Source organism: Panthera tigris, chromosome B4 (assembly GCF_018350195.1).
Source record: "Panthera tigris isolate Pti1 chromosome B4, P.tigris_Pti1_mat1.1, whole genome shotgun sequence".
NCBI lineage: Eukaryota > Metazoa > Chordata > Mammalia > Carnivora > Felidae > Panthera > Panthera tigris.
Genome location: NC_056666.1, coordinates 137,518,794 through 137,531,111, shown reverse-complemented (window position 1 = coordinate 137,531,111; position 12,318 = coordinate 137,518,794). Strand labels below are relative to the sequence as shown.

The 12,318-nt window shown below is 61.3% G+C and overlaps 1 protein-coding gene across 2 annotated transcripts in view; it reads right to left on the bottom strand.

Moving 5' to 3' along the window:
* The window catches only part of GRAMD4 (GRAM domain containing 4), a 72,353-nt gene that overhangs the window by 48,275 nt on the left and 11,760 nt on the right, over positions 1-12,318 (bottom strand). Inside the window, exon 1 of one of the 2 annotated variants that reach the window (XM_042993555.1) lies at positions 11,739-11,885. The exons of the other annotated variant lie outside the window; for it this stretch is intronic. The gene's annotated coding sequence lies outside the window, so the exon portion shown is untranslated. Of the gene's footprint in view, positions 1-11,738; positions 11,886-12,318 lie in introns of those variants that run through there. 2 annotated transcript variants of the gene reach the window in all.

Sequence of the window (12,318 nt, the reverse complement as noted above, 5' to 3'; positions counted from 1 at the left end):
GGGGTCATCCATGGCGACACCGGGGCAGCCTGGGCGGTCTCTAGACGAGATCTAGAAGGATCTTGGTGAGGGAAACCGACACATCTCTGTGCACCTGGGTCGGGTGCCGGGGGCTTCTCCCCCGTCCCCCATATCCCTCCTGAGGCAGCGGGGCTGGCTGGAAGGACAGCCAGCTGCGAGCGGCCACCAGCCAAAAGCACTGACCACCCCGGAAGGCCACCCCCTGGGTCTCAGGGCAGTGTCCTTTGCTCCGCAGTGACAGAGAGCACAGTGAAAACTCCAGGAGCCAGCCCCGGGCCCCGGCTCCCGCCTGCAACATCCAGTCCACACTTCTGACTGTGCACTGTCCCCTCCCCACACGAAGGCTCTCCAACCACCGTCCCCCACTGTCCCCTCCCCAGAGCAGGAGACCTAACAGGGCTGTCACCTGGCCATCACCTGGTGTCACCTGCTTCCAGGTGGGTGAGGTGCATTTTAAAGAACTTCCTAGTCCCCAGGCAAATCCAGAGCCAAGGTAAACAGCCCTCAGGCGAAAAAGGCACCTGTCCAGAGGCACCTTTGTTTTTCTTGTTTCATCTCGGCTCCCCCACGCCAGACCCCTCCCCTGCAGACCAGGCCCCGGGCAGAGGGTTCAAGCGCCACATGCCCCAAAAGGTTTTCTGTGTCTGACAACACACAGCGAGAAGGTGGAACCCGCGTTTCCTGCTCAGCCAGCCCAGAAAGGCTCACAGCCCTGCCCGGGGCAGGCCTGGCGCAGACGTGCGGGCTGGCACTCACGCCGCGGCCACGGAAAGAAAATATTAGAAAACCCACAAAACACCCGAACCCTCAGAGTCGTCTTTGCGCCGGGCGCCCAGGTAACTGCCCAGCGCCGTGTGGCCGATGGACGGACGGTTGGGTCTCTGAGTGTCCCCGCTGCCAGGCGGCAGGGGGGCTCCGCAGGGCAAAGACACAGCCGCGCAGCAGGTCTGGCACGCGGCCCGGGTCCTGGCGTGCACACTGTCGCCCTGCAGCTGCATCGCGGGGCAGAGCCACACGCCAGATGCTCGGAGGGACGGCAACGAGCGGGCGCTCGGCCGGTGTTTAATAAGCACCTACTATGTACCAGATGCAGGAATGCAGAGGAGGCGTGCCCACCGCGCAGGAACTTCCTAACCACAGAACGGAGGAGCCGGGCAGGCGGGGCACAGGCCCCACCGGCCAGGGAAGGCCGTTCTGAGCTGCAGAGGAAGGCACCCCAGGGAAAGGGAGCACAGACGGGGAGCATGTTGAGGCCAGGTGGGGACCGTCCTGGGTAGGGAGGGCAGCCTGGCCCGAGAGGACTCACGGCACAGGGAGCACCCGGGAGCCTCGCCGCCCGCAGCAGCCGCACTGAGAAGCACACTGCACTGGGCCCACGGACTTGACCCCTTCCCACACCACCCCCCCAACCCAATCCCACATGCCGGCCTCCGGGAGGCTGGACCCCGGCTCCTGCACGCCCGTCTCTGGGCCAGGCCCGCACTAAGGACTTCGTGCATATCGGCTGCTTGTGACTGAGGCGACCCCTTCTACATGGAGGGGGACGCAGCTGAGAGGGACTCACAGCCATGACAGGGGAAGATGGAAGGCAGGGCACAAGGTGCCCTGAGGTGCAGGGCGATGGCTCACGGACCTGCCTGGGGCCTCAGGGCAGCCAGGCTCAGAGCTGTCCATTTACCGGATTCCCAAGCAAACACCGAGGCCAGGGAGTGCAAACTACACCCTGGAGGCCACGAAAAACAGCAGCGGGTCCTGAGAAGACAAACACAGGACGACCATAGGACCCGGAGGTCCTGCTTCTGGGTATGCACCCGAAGTACCCACACCGGGGCTCGGCGGGATCCGGACGGCGGACAAACACACTGTGGTTGACACGCACAGAGCAGTATCCCTCATACACGCGATGGGGTGCTGACATGGGCTACGACCCGGATGGACCTTGAGGACGCCGTGCTCAGTGAAGGAAGCCAGGCACAAAAGGACTAATTCGGCACGATTCTGCTCCTATGGTCCCTGTAAGACTCACATCCATAGCTACAGAAGGTAGATGAAGGCCCCCGGGGCAGAGGACGGGAACGGAGAGTTCGTGTTTCATGGGGACAGGGCTTTGGTTTGGGAAGATGAAAACATCCTGGACATGATGGAGTGTTGGTCGCTCAACACTGAATGTACCGAATGCCACCAAACTGCACGCTCAGAAATGGTCAAAATGGCATGTTTTACGTTATATGTGTTTTATCACCTTGTACGTAGTATATCACACTTATCGTATTATGTATACTTCATCGTGGTTATACATAAACATACAAGGAGAGACAGCATGAGCAAAACTCTCTAAAATAACCTATAAATCTAATGTGATTCCCCTAAAAATATTACAAAAAGACTTCAGAGGAAGCAAAATGAGCTAAGGCTAAGGTTCATAAGGAGAAACAGACAAACCCAGAATAACCCAGAAAATTCTGGAAAGCAGGAGTAATGAGGGTGACCAGCTCCACCACATGATGGAACATGCTGGGGCTACAGCCGTTCTACAATGTCCCAGCCTCCAGCGGGATCCAAGGAGCATCTGACATCAGGGGGAAGGGACACGCTATCCAACAAAGGACGTGGGGATATCCGGGCGGCTGTGTGGAAGGAGGTAATGTCAAAGCCACACCTCATGCCTTCCCCAAATACACTCAAATGGACCAAAGATGTGCACGGAAAACAAGGACAGCATCCATGTAGAGGCGGGGGGTGGGTGAGGGTGGGGGGCAGGAGGGTCCAGGACCTCAGGACTGGACGGGGCCTTTCCAAGCAAGACGTGTATCACCGGAAGAACACAGATTATGGTAAAAAACAAACTTGCAAGGCAAAAACCTAAGTAGTCAAACAAATGATAATCTAGGAGAAAATATTTGCAACACATACTACAGAGGATTAATTTGTCTAAGACTGATAAACAGCCCAGCAGAAAAATGGGCCAAAGACGCAGAGAGCTCACGAAAAAGGCAGACAGTCCTCTGACCTATGGAAAGATGATTAATCTCCACTTATAAAGAGAGAAACACAAGTTAAAGTTCCATGAGCAACCCTGAGAAACCCTTTTCCCTAACAGACCAGCAAACATGCAGCGGGTGGGCGTGGGAACAAGGAAGCCGGGGCCCCTACTCAGTGGGGGGCACGGAGGGCAATTTTGCAACATCCACTATCCTTACGGGAAAAGTCTCCTACTCATACTTGCAAAATGATGTAGAGGCAAGGTCATTTCGTTGCCACATCGTTTTTGTGACAGTGAAACGAGGCTGGATGCACCCTCAGGTCCACCCACGGGGGACAGCCACGCAAGGGAGCCCCCACAGCCTGAGCAAGGAGGAGGACCCTTCAAATCCTGCGGGAGGCCTCCCAGCCTGGGCTGACTGCTATCTGCCAGTGCGCCCAAGCCATCCGCCATCCAGCACTGGAGTAAAGGGGGGAGGGGGGAAGGGAGAGGGGGAAGGGAGAGGGGTGGAGAGGGTGGGGATGGTAGGAGGGAGGAGGGGAAAAAGGGACAGGGAAGAAGGGGAAAGGGGATAAGGAGGAGGGAAAAGGAGGAGGGGGGAGGGGAGGAAGGGGGAGGGGAGGAAGGGGGAGGGGAGGAGGGGAAAGGAAGCGGAAGGGGGGGAGGGGAGGGGAGGGAGAGGGGAGGAGAAAGGAGGCACTGGAGACTCATCCTAAGCTTCAACCCCTTTTGGATCCTGAAGGTGTTGACTATTCCACAGCAAAGGACATTTTAAAATTATTTTAAATAAAGGAAGGACTTTAAATAAAACAGAAAAAAACGGGAACAAGAACCTTCATTCACCACTTCAGGGAAATCTCTCCCAAAGCCAAACAAGCAGTTCTCGGAGCGTGGCTCAGGAACCTCTTCTGGGGGGACCCATGAGGTCAAAAATAGGCCACATTTGCTTTTGCACGCTCGTCCTCAGGCGGCCCACGGAGAGACAACATGGCAAAAGGGGCATGTGACACGTAACTTAAGCTGCCAGTGCCCCCACAGCTTTCCTTTTTGTGGAGTGGGGGGGGGGGGGGACACGGTGATTTTGTTTTTTTAATAAGAATAAGCTATTTATGTAAACACGGAATGGGTTTATAGTTGGCAGTTTCTGGAATACCTTTAGATTTCTTAGTTTTACTTTTTTTTTTCTTTTGAGAGAGAGAGAAGGCGTAGAGGCAGAGGGGAGAGAGAGAATCCCAAGCAGGCTCCACACTCAGCACAGAGCCTGACTTGGGGCTCGATCCCACGACCCCGGGATCATGACCTGAACCGAAATCAAGAGTCGGACGCCCAGCTGACTGAGCCCCCCGGGCACCCCGCTCGTGCTTTCTCAGAAAGTCAAGAGCAAAAGAGACAACCCACGTATACAGGGGCCTTCTGGTGGCCTCGTAACCGAAGACTACAAAGGGTCCTGAGAACGGGGTCTGAGAGACACCAGCCTACCCAGTGACCCTGGAGAAGGGGCGCAGGGGCGGGCTGGTCGGTCCACGGCTCCCCCTGACCCCAGTCCAGGCCTCGAGGGGTGGCAGCTGGGTCCCAGTAGGGAGCTGTGTCCGCAGGCATGACCAGAGTGGGCCCCAGACGTGCAGCAGGCTGGACCGCAGGCCTGACGGCGGGGAAGCGGCAGGCTATGTGGCTGAAGGGCATGTGGCAGACGGGAGGCGGGGGGGGGGGGGGAACGGGGCCTGAGCGCTGTCTGCTCTGTGTCACCGCGCGTGCAACAGCGGCACCCTCACCTTACAAGGAAGACTTGGCCCAGAGCCATGCAGCAAGGGAGGGGCAGCGCCCCGTTCCCGGCCAGGCCAGCAGCTACGCCTCGCCCCTTCTCTCCACCTCTGCCCTCCCCCTTGGGGTTCAGGCCAGAGGAGTCCCCACGCACACGTCCTCTTTCCCACCCCATCTGCTCACAAACACCCTCCCTGCCTCTCTCTGGCTGCTGTGCGACTTTCAGGGGCCACAGACGCCTCCTGCTCCAGGAAGCCCTCCCTGAAGTCCTCATCCACAGGTGTCTCTCGGTCCAGGCACACGGGCCCTGGGACACCTGGGCTCACACACCTGCGTGAACGTGCACACGTACACCGCCTTGCACCCCTGCCTTGTGCACACCCACTCTGCCTCTGAAGCCCAGCACGCACGGCCTCTGTGGTTCTCCGCGCCCAGCAGCCCGTCTCCCGACCCCCCTCCACCCACAGACTGCAACTCAGCAGGCAAATCAGAGCCTTTTTGGTCCCAGGAGCACACGGGTGCTGCCTTCCCGGGGGAAGGAATCGAACGCAGGTAAAGCAGAAGGGACGGGTGGCCGGGAGGGAAACGAACAGAAGGGGAACCAGACACACGGGCCTGAGCGTACCAGGCCACCAGCTCCACACTCCACACCCGAGGACCCGAGCGGCAAAGGTGCCCCCGTGCAGAAACGAGGCTGCGGCAGACCCCGCCCTGCTGGGCGGACGAGGCAAGCCTGGGATGCTGCACGTGGGGGACACCTTCTGTCCCCCTTGACGGTGACCTACGGTCCCGCCACTGAGAGACCAGGAGGAGGAGGCAGCATCTGGGGGACACCTGCGGGCACCGTTCACAAGCTGGAACCAGACGTGGATCAGTCCATTTCACGGCCACTCGAGAAGGAATGATGCCAGCACCGCAGGGCCCGCCCGTCCGCAGGGCCCTTCCACAACCTGCTTCTGTAAACAGCGAACGTTCCCCGGTGCCTTTCGGGTTAAGATGGGCTTTGCGCTCGATCTACAGGGAGAAGGCAGCACTGGGGGAGCAAGAGGGGCCCGGGGTCCTCCTGCATCGCTCCCGAAGGGGGGCCCCTCCTGGGAAAAGGCTTCCAAGGTCACTTTTCTGCAAAGGGCATTAAAACCTCAACCGTGCATTTGCTTCAGCTGCAACAAACGGGACAGGATCCGTCGGCCCGCGTGGCCGTGACGCCAGATGGAGCTGATCTGAGGCAATGCTCTCGTCTCCTTCCACAGAGAACACGGGGGGGGGTTGGCGGTGGTGGGGGGAACAATATCCGAAAGCACAACGATGAGGAAAACGGCTCAAAGTCTGAAAAGCCATCGCATCCCCAGGCTCCAGAATCAGTAACGCGACCACTAACACCCAGGCCCCGCCACTGGGTCCAGGGCGCTCCAGAGCACGAATGTCCAGCCCCCATCTGTGGACCCAGCTTCCAAACGCCGACGTGTCCTGTGCGGGGGCTTCTCCCCAAATCTCGTGCCGTCCCAACCCCGGACCCCACATCTCGGTCAGCTTTGTCCCCACACTCCCTCTGTGACAGCCCCCTCCCGGAGACCCCCCTCCTGCTTGACGGCCCTGCCTCCTCGGGGCTCTGGGGGCAGCATAGCAGGTGCCGGAACCCTGGCCCACCCACCAGGCCCACCCTGTGAAGCTCACCTTCCCAACTCACCCCTGTGCCCCCTCCCCCCCCACCCTGCTTCTCTTCAGTTCCGGCACAGCTGATAAGGGCCTGCGCCCTGCAGCTCCTCTGTCCCACATCAGCTTCGCCTGCCCTCAGAGGAAGTCACAGATGCACCACTCCCTCACGTCCCCATCGGACCACAGGGGCTCCTCCTGCCCCAGGGGGGCCCCACCGCTCAGCCGACCGGACCCCAGCGACCCGGGCCTCCTCGGGCAGCCAGAATCGAGCACCTGCAAATCAGACCAGTAACCAGCATTTCATCTCTTGAGGTCGGGGGCGGGGAGCCACTTAAAGGGTCCCGTCAGGATGCGGGCCAGAGGATGTCCGGCACCTTCCATGACTGGAATCCCCAGGCAGCAGCAGCTGAGGAGCGAGAGGACCCCTCCGGCCCCTCCACGGCCACAGCCCTGGCCTCGGCTTACCGGAGCAGAAGACACCCCAACTTCTGGCTAGAATTCTCGCCAAAGTTCGGCCCAGGAAAAGGGTCTACTGCCAAACCCTGAACCAGAAAAACGCAGCTGATCGGAACAGGCTGCCTTCGCACCTGAGAGGCAGCCCGTGCGAGCAGAGAACAGGCAGAAACCCACATTCCACGCGAACTTGCCCTCAAACAGGAACCTGCACCGCACTGGTTTCTGTCCTCCTTACGACGCTGCGGGCAGGTCGCAGCAAACGCGAGAGACGCCACTCAGCAGAGCCCCTCAGGTCCAGGGGAGGCCCCGCTCACCGCATCACCTCGTCCCCACCCGCCGTGGGGCTCCCGCCACAGCCTGGCTCCGTGAAGGCCCTTCCGCCAGGACCCGCGCCGCCCGTGCCCACGTGGCACAGCCACAGGGCCGCCCCGGTCCAGCTTCCGGCACCAAGCTCCGCGATCCCAACGGAGAGCCCCCGTCCCGACCAGGGTCCAAAGGTCTGGCGGTGGATTCCCGGGGGAGGGCAGGCCTCACCGAGAGCGGCAGGCTCCTCGGAGACCTGGCCGATCCGGACTGACAGGTCGGCACAGCCCAGGAGGGTGGTTTCCCATTCTGCCGGGGACAGCAGCTGACACGATCCCGATCCCAAGACCTCGGGGACAGTGGGAAAGGCTCAAGGGAACGGAAGGCCGCCTGCTCGGGCCTGACCCCCAGGGCGCAAAAGGAAACAAGATCCGGTCAACTGGTTCGCTGGGAAGACAAGGGCCGTCGGCAGCCCCCACCTCACTCACCGCTCGGCCCGGCTCCACCCACACAGAAGGCGGTCAGAGTCCCTCTGCTGTGACACAGCTGACCCTGCCGGAAAGGCTGGCCAGGGTCACTCAGCCCCAGCACACCCACACCGACAGAAACTGAGAGCCCCGGGCTCGACCGGGCCATTTAACCGGTCGGACTCCCAGCCTGGGTCCCCGCTCCACGTCCCCCCGGACAGTTCAGGAAGAAGCAGCGGGGAGGAACCTGCAGGTACGTCACCCCTGACCTCGCCCCCTGGAGGGCTGCACCTGCGCACAAGCATTCCACAGCCTCCACCAACTGCCTTCGGATAAAGTCCATCCACCTGCTGCACTGGGTCCGCATTCCAACCAAGGAGAACACGGGGGTGGCCGGGCCCTCTCCGCAGGACCGCAGGCTCATGCCGACCCACTGCGAGGCCCGGACCGGGCTCGGTCCTTTCCAGCTCCTTGGGAGAGCCCACCATGGGGACAGAGGGAGAAGGAGCGCCAGATGTAAGGACAGGAGAGCCGGAGGGGCCGGCTCGCCCGCTGGCTGTGGACACTAGCCACCGTCCCCACCTCCGTGCCAATCTCGGCCCCTCGAAAGGTGCAGGGGCCCCTCGATGATTCCTGATGGCTTGCGGGGGGCAGCCGCCAGGGCGGTCTGGGCAGGGGTGTGGGTGTGGGGGGGTGGGGGTCAACACAGGACAGGGCGGCCAACCCTGGCCAGGGGCTGAGCTGCCTGACGGGAGCCTGTTTTCCTCTCCAGGTCCTCCACGCGGGGACCCCACCACCTTCACGACCCGGTGTCAGGGGCACAGCCAGCACCTACCCCGAGGCTGTAAGACAAGGGTCCCAAGGGTAGGGAAACCCCTCGATAAAGGCAGGTTCACAGCCCAGGACACCGAGGTCAGAAGAGGTACCACTCTCCAAGGCAACCACGAGAAAACCCTGTCCTGAAGGCCAGTTTCCCCCACGTCACCGCCAGGGTTGTTCTGGAAACCCGAGGCATTGAGCCCAAAGGCAGGGTCTCCCCACTTGGTGCCCCTCTGCCCCCTCACTTCCCAGGAGCCTGCCAACAGCCTGGTCACGCCCCTCGGCTGCAGGGCAGGTTCTTCTGGGCCTGGTCTGCCGGCCACACGCAGGGAGGGGCTCACAACCCCCATCCCTCAATGCTTCGTCTCATGGGGGCCCCCTCCCGGCCCCAGGACACCCCCAGGGTCGCGGGGGGCTCCGATCTTCCCCTTCACCGCAGGGTGGCCCCAGCCTCAGGGGCCCCTCTCCCATCCCAGGCCGTTCCCACACCTGAAACTTCTGGAAACACCTGCCGTCAGCGGGGCTTACCCCACCACCACCAGAGGCTCCTCACTCCCCCACCTCCCTCACCCCAGCTCTCCTCTGGCCACCTCTGGCCTCTCCCCTGTGCCCCACCCGTCCTGAGCACACCGTGTCCCTCACACCTGGGTGCTTTCATACCTGCCCCAGCCAAGAATGCTCCTCAGGTGTCGCCTCCCCAGCCCCCGCTCTGCCCAGACCACTTCTACCTTCAAGGTTCAGCCACAAGAAGAGGGTCAGGGAGGAGGGACGCCCCGGGCAGATGTCCGGCCCTACCGACACAAGACAGTGTGGTGCGGGCCCAAGAAAGGCCTCCCCCAGGAAACGGGCAACCCGGGAGCTGATCTCCCGCTGGGAGAACCTTGTTACTCGGGGGTTATCATCAAGGTCCGTCCCCGCTCCTGCTTTGCTGGCGAGCTCGAGGGCACCTCTCACGTTGGAAATAACTGAGTGAGCAGACAAGAGGGTGCTGCGTGACTGCTGCGGGCGGCTCCAAGGGCCAGGATTCCTCCAGGTCTGTGAGCCTGGGGCCCCGAAAAGAGAAAAAGATCCGGCCCACAAGTCTCCCTTCCTAAAGGTCTCTCCCAGCCCCATACACGCTACCCCAGAAACTCAGCCCCACACCTGCCTCCCCAGCAAAGGGTGCTCCACGCGGCCCCCAAGCTGCCTTCTGCAAGCAGCAGGGGAGCCCCCCATGAGAGGCGCTCAAGGAACATTCCCTAAATGGACAAGAGCGGCAAATTCCCCTCCTCATCCAACCTCACCCACCCCAGCACCTCACACCACGGCTGTCACAGCCAGAAGGGCCTGTTCAGCTTCTGGCTTCAGCTGAGGTTTGAGGGGGGTGGGGGGGGGGAAGCTGGGCAGGTGGGAAGCCGGCCATGGCTCACCAGCCAGGATTCACGAGGATTCTGTAAACACTTCCGGAAGGTTACCTTTCGCTGCTGGTAAATGAAAGGCTCTGCAAACCACATAGCCGTCAGCAAGGCTTTGCAGGGTCCTTAAGGAGACACGCTATTTCCCAGCCTTTGAGACAACAGTGTAGATAAAATCAACTCCTTTTATGTTTTTTGTTAAAATGGCTTCTTTTGAGAAAACCTACACGGAGAGGTTTCTCATCTAGGTTATTCTGGTGCTCGAAAATAATCACGGAGTAGGGTTTCTCTCTCCTAATTACACAGAATTTAGGACAAAACATTCATGTAGGTGATTCTGAAATACTTTATAAATGGGTCATAACAGGCTCTTTTTATCCCCAGCATGTTTGGGACGCAGCAGGGCCAGCCTCTACGCGCAGGGGAACGGGCCACAGGCTGGTCCCCACAGACGGAAGGCACGCGAGTCAGTGACGCTCAAGATGGAAATCCCGCTCCGAATTCGGGGCTCCTGCAGGTGTAACCGACGTGGTTCCCAATCGGAATGGTAAAAAGATCCCGGAGAGAACATGAACCTGGTTGTGAATGACCGTGTTAGCTCTAAGCGAGGCCACGGCTGACCTTTCTTGCTAGGACTCAGGGCCAGCAACTCACCCAGCAATCACACAATTAGGCAGCCAACTATTGAGAAAATACACTCTTGCCTAACTTAAAAGGAAGCTCATCTGTCAACTAAGTCTGCTGGCAGGAGGACGGGGAGGTGGCCTCACGCCCCAGGTCAAGGGTCCCGGGTGCGGGGGGCGGGGGGGGGACTCAGGTGGGCAGGCATCACCTCCTCAAGCACACCGAAATGCCCTCAGCCAAGTGGTGGGGACTCTTGGATGAGGGATATGGTCCCTGCCCCCCCGGTGGGGCCCGCACTTATGGGCAAGGTCCCAATGTGCCAACGCCACCTGACAGTTCCTCTGTCCCTCTGTGGCCACAGCTAACTGTAGAGTGCCGGGGGTGGGGGGGCGGGGAGTAGGGACAGGACACAGACCTCTCTGGGGTGTGTAAGCTGGGACACCAGCAACGACTCTGGCAGCACAGGCCGCACTCAGATTTGGTGAGAGTTGGTAAACCCGCAGTCCACTTTCTGACACAGCAGTAAGGTTAATGTGTTTTAGGTCTGGGATCAGAGCACATAGGACAAAGAGGGATTCCACAGTCACACGCTGGGAAGAGGGAGGACGCAGTGACCTGCCTCGGGGCCTGTCCGTTCTGGGGCCCCTGCCTTCTCCGGCTGCTTCTCTAAACGAGACCCCGGACCCACGGCTGTGCTGGGACAGACACCGTGGGCTCTCCCTGCCAACCTCTCAGGCCCATCCCTGCCCGGCCACGGCCCCTCTCCGGTGCGCCTGGCCCGCACTTGGTTCTAAGCCCTGGGTTTCTTCCCTCCTCTCCCCCTGCCAAGCCGCACCCCACCCCCACCCCAGGCCCCTCAGGAGGAGCAGCCCGCAGACACCCACCGACCAGGCATACGGGCGGCAACCCCCGGCCTAGGCCACACACGCACAGAACTACGGCGCCCCAGCCCCAGGAGCGCCACCTGCTCGGACGGGGGCCCCCCCCCACACCTCCAGCACCTCCTCGGCTCTCTGCCAGAAGACAAGGGGTCCTGCAGCTCCAGGGGGACGCAGAGCAGACACAAAGGGCTGGACCCGGGGCTGCATGGGTCACGCTCCAGACTCTGCCCTTCCTGCCTCTGGGAGGAACCCAGAGGCCTGTTCAGGCCACCAAGGCTGATGCAGACGTGCCAAGGCCCTGGGTGACAGTGGCCTCTCTAATCACCCAGCCTCACATCTCTCTGGCTGTGTGATCTTTCCTGAGCCACCTCACCTCTCTGTGCCGGCCCCTCCAGCTCTCAAATGGGGCCATTAGCGAAGGAGACCACGGGTGTGAGACCTGGGCCCCCGCGGCAAGCTCCAGAGTCCCCGTTACCACCATCGGGCGGCATTTCTGTGCGAGCCTTCCTGCTCCAAGTGCCCGTCCTCCCGTTCTTTAGGGTTCCTGCCCCACCCCCAGCAAAGCTCCCGCCCCCTCAGAAGCGGTGACACAGGCTCCAGGGGCAGGGACGGCCCAGATTAGCGAGGCCTCCCTGGCCCCGCCCCGCTCCGCCCCCAGGGCCTCCGCTCCAGGCACCGCCCCCTGGGCTGGCTCAGCCTCCAGAGGGCAGAGCGCGACCAGACCGAGCCAGACCCCAGACAGCACCCTCCAGCAGATCCCGCCCCGCTGGCTCCGAGTGAGACAGCAAGGGCAGGGCAGGGAGCATCATGGTCGGCCCCTGGCCTCCCAGCGCTCGCTGGCCAGGTGCGACAGGCACCTGCAAAGATGGCCCGAGCCCGAGCCCCCCCTCAAGGAGCTCACGGTCCAGCGGGGGAGACCCACGTCCTCTGATGGAGGGTCAGGTGACAGGGAA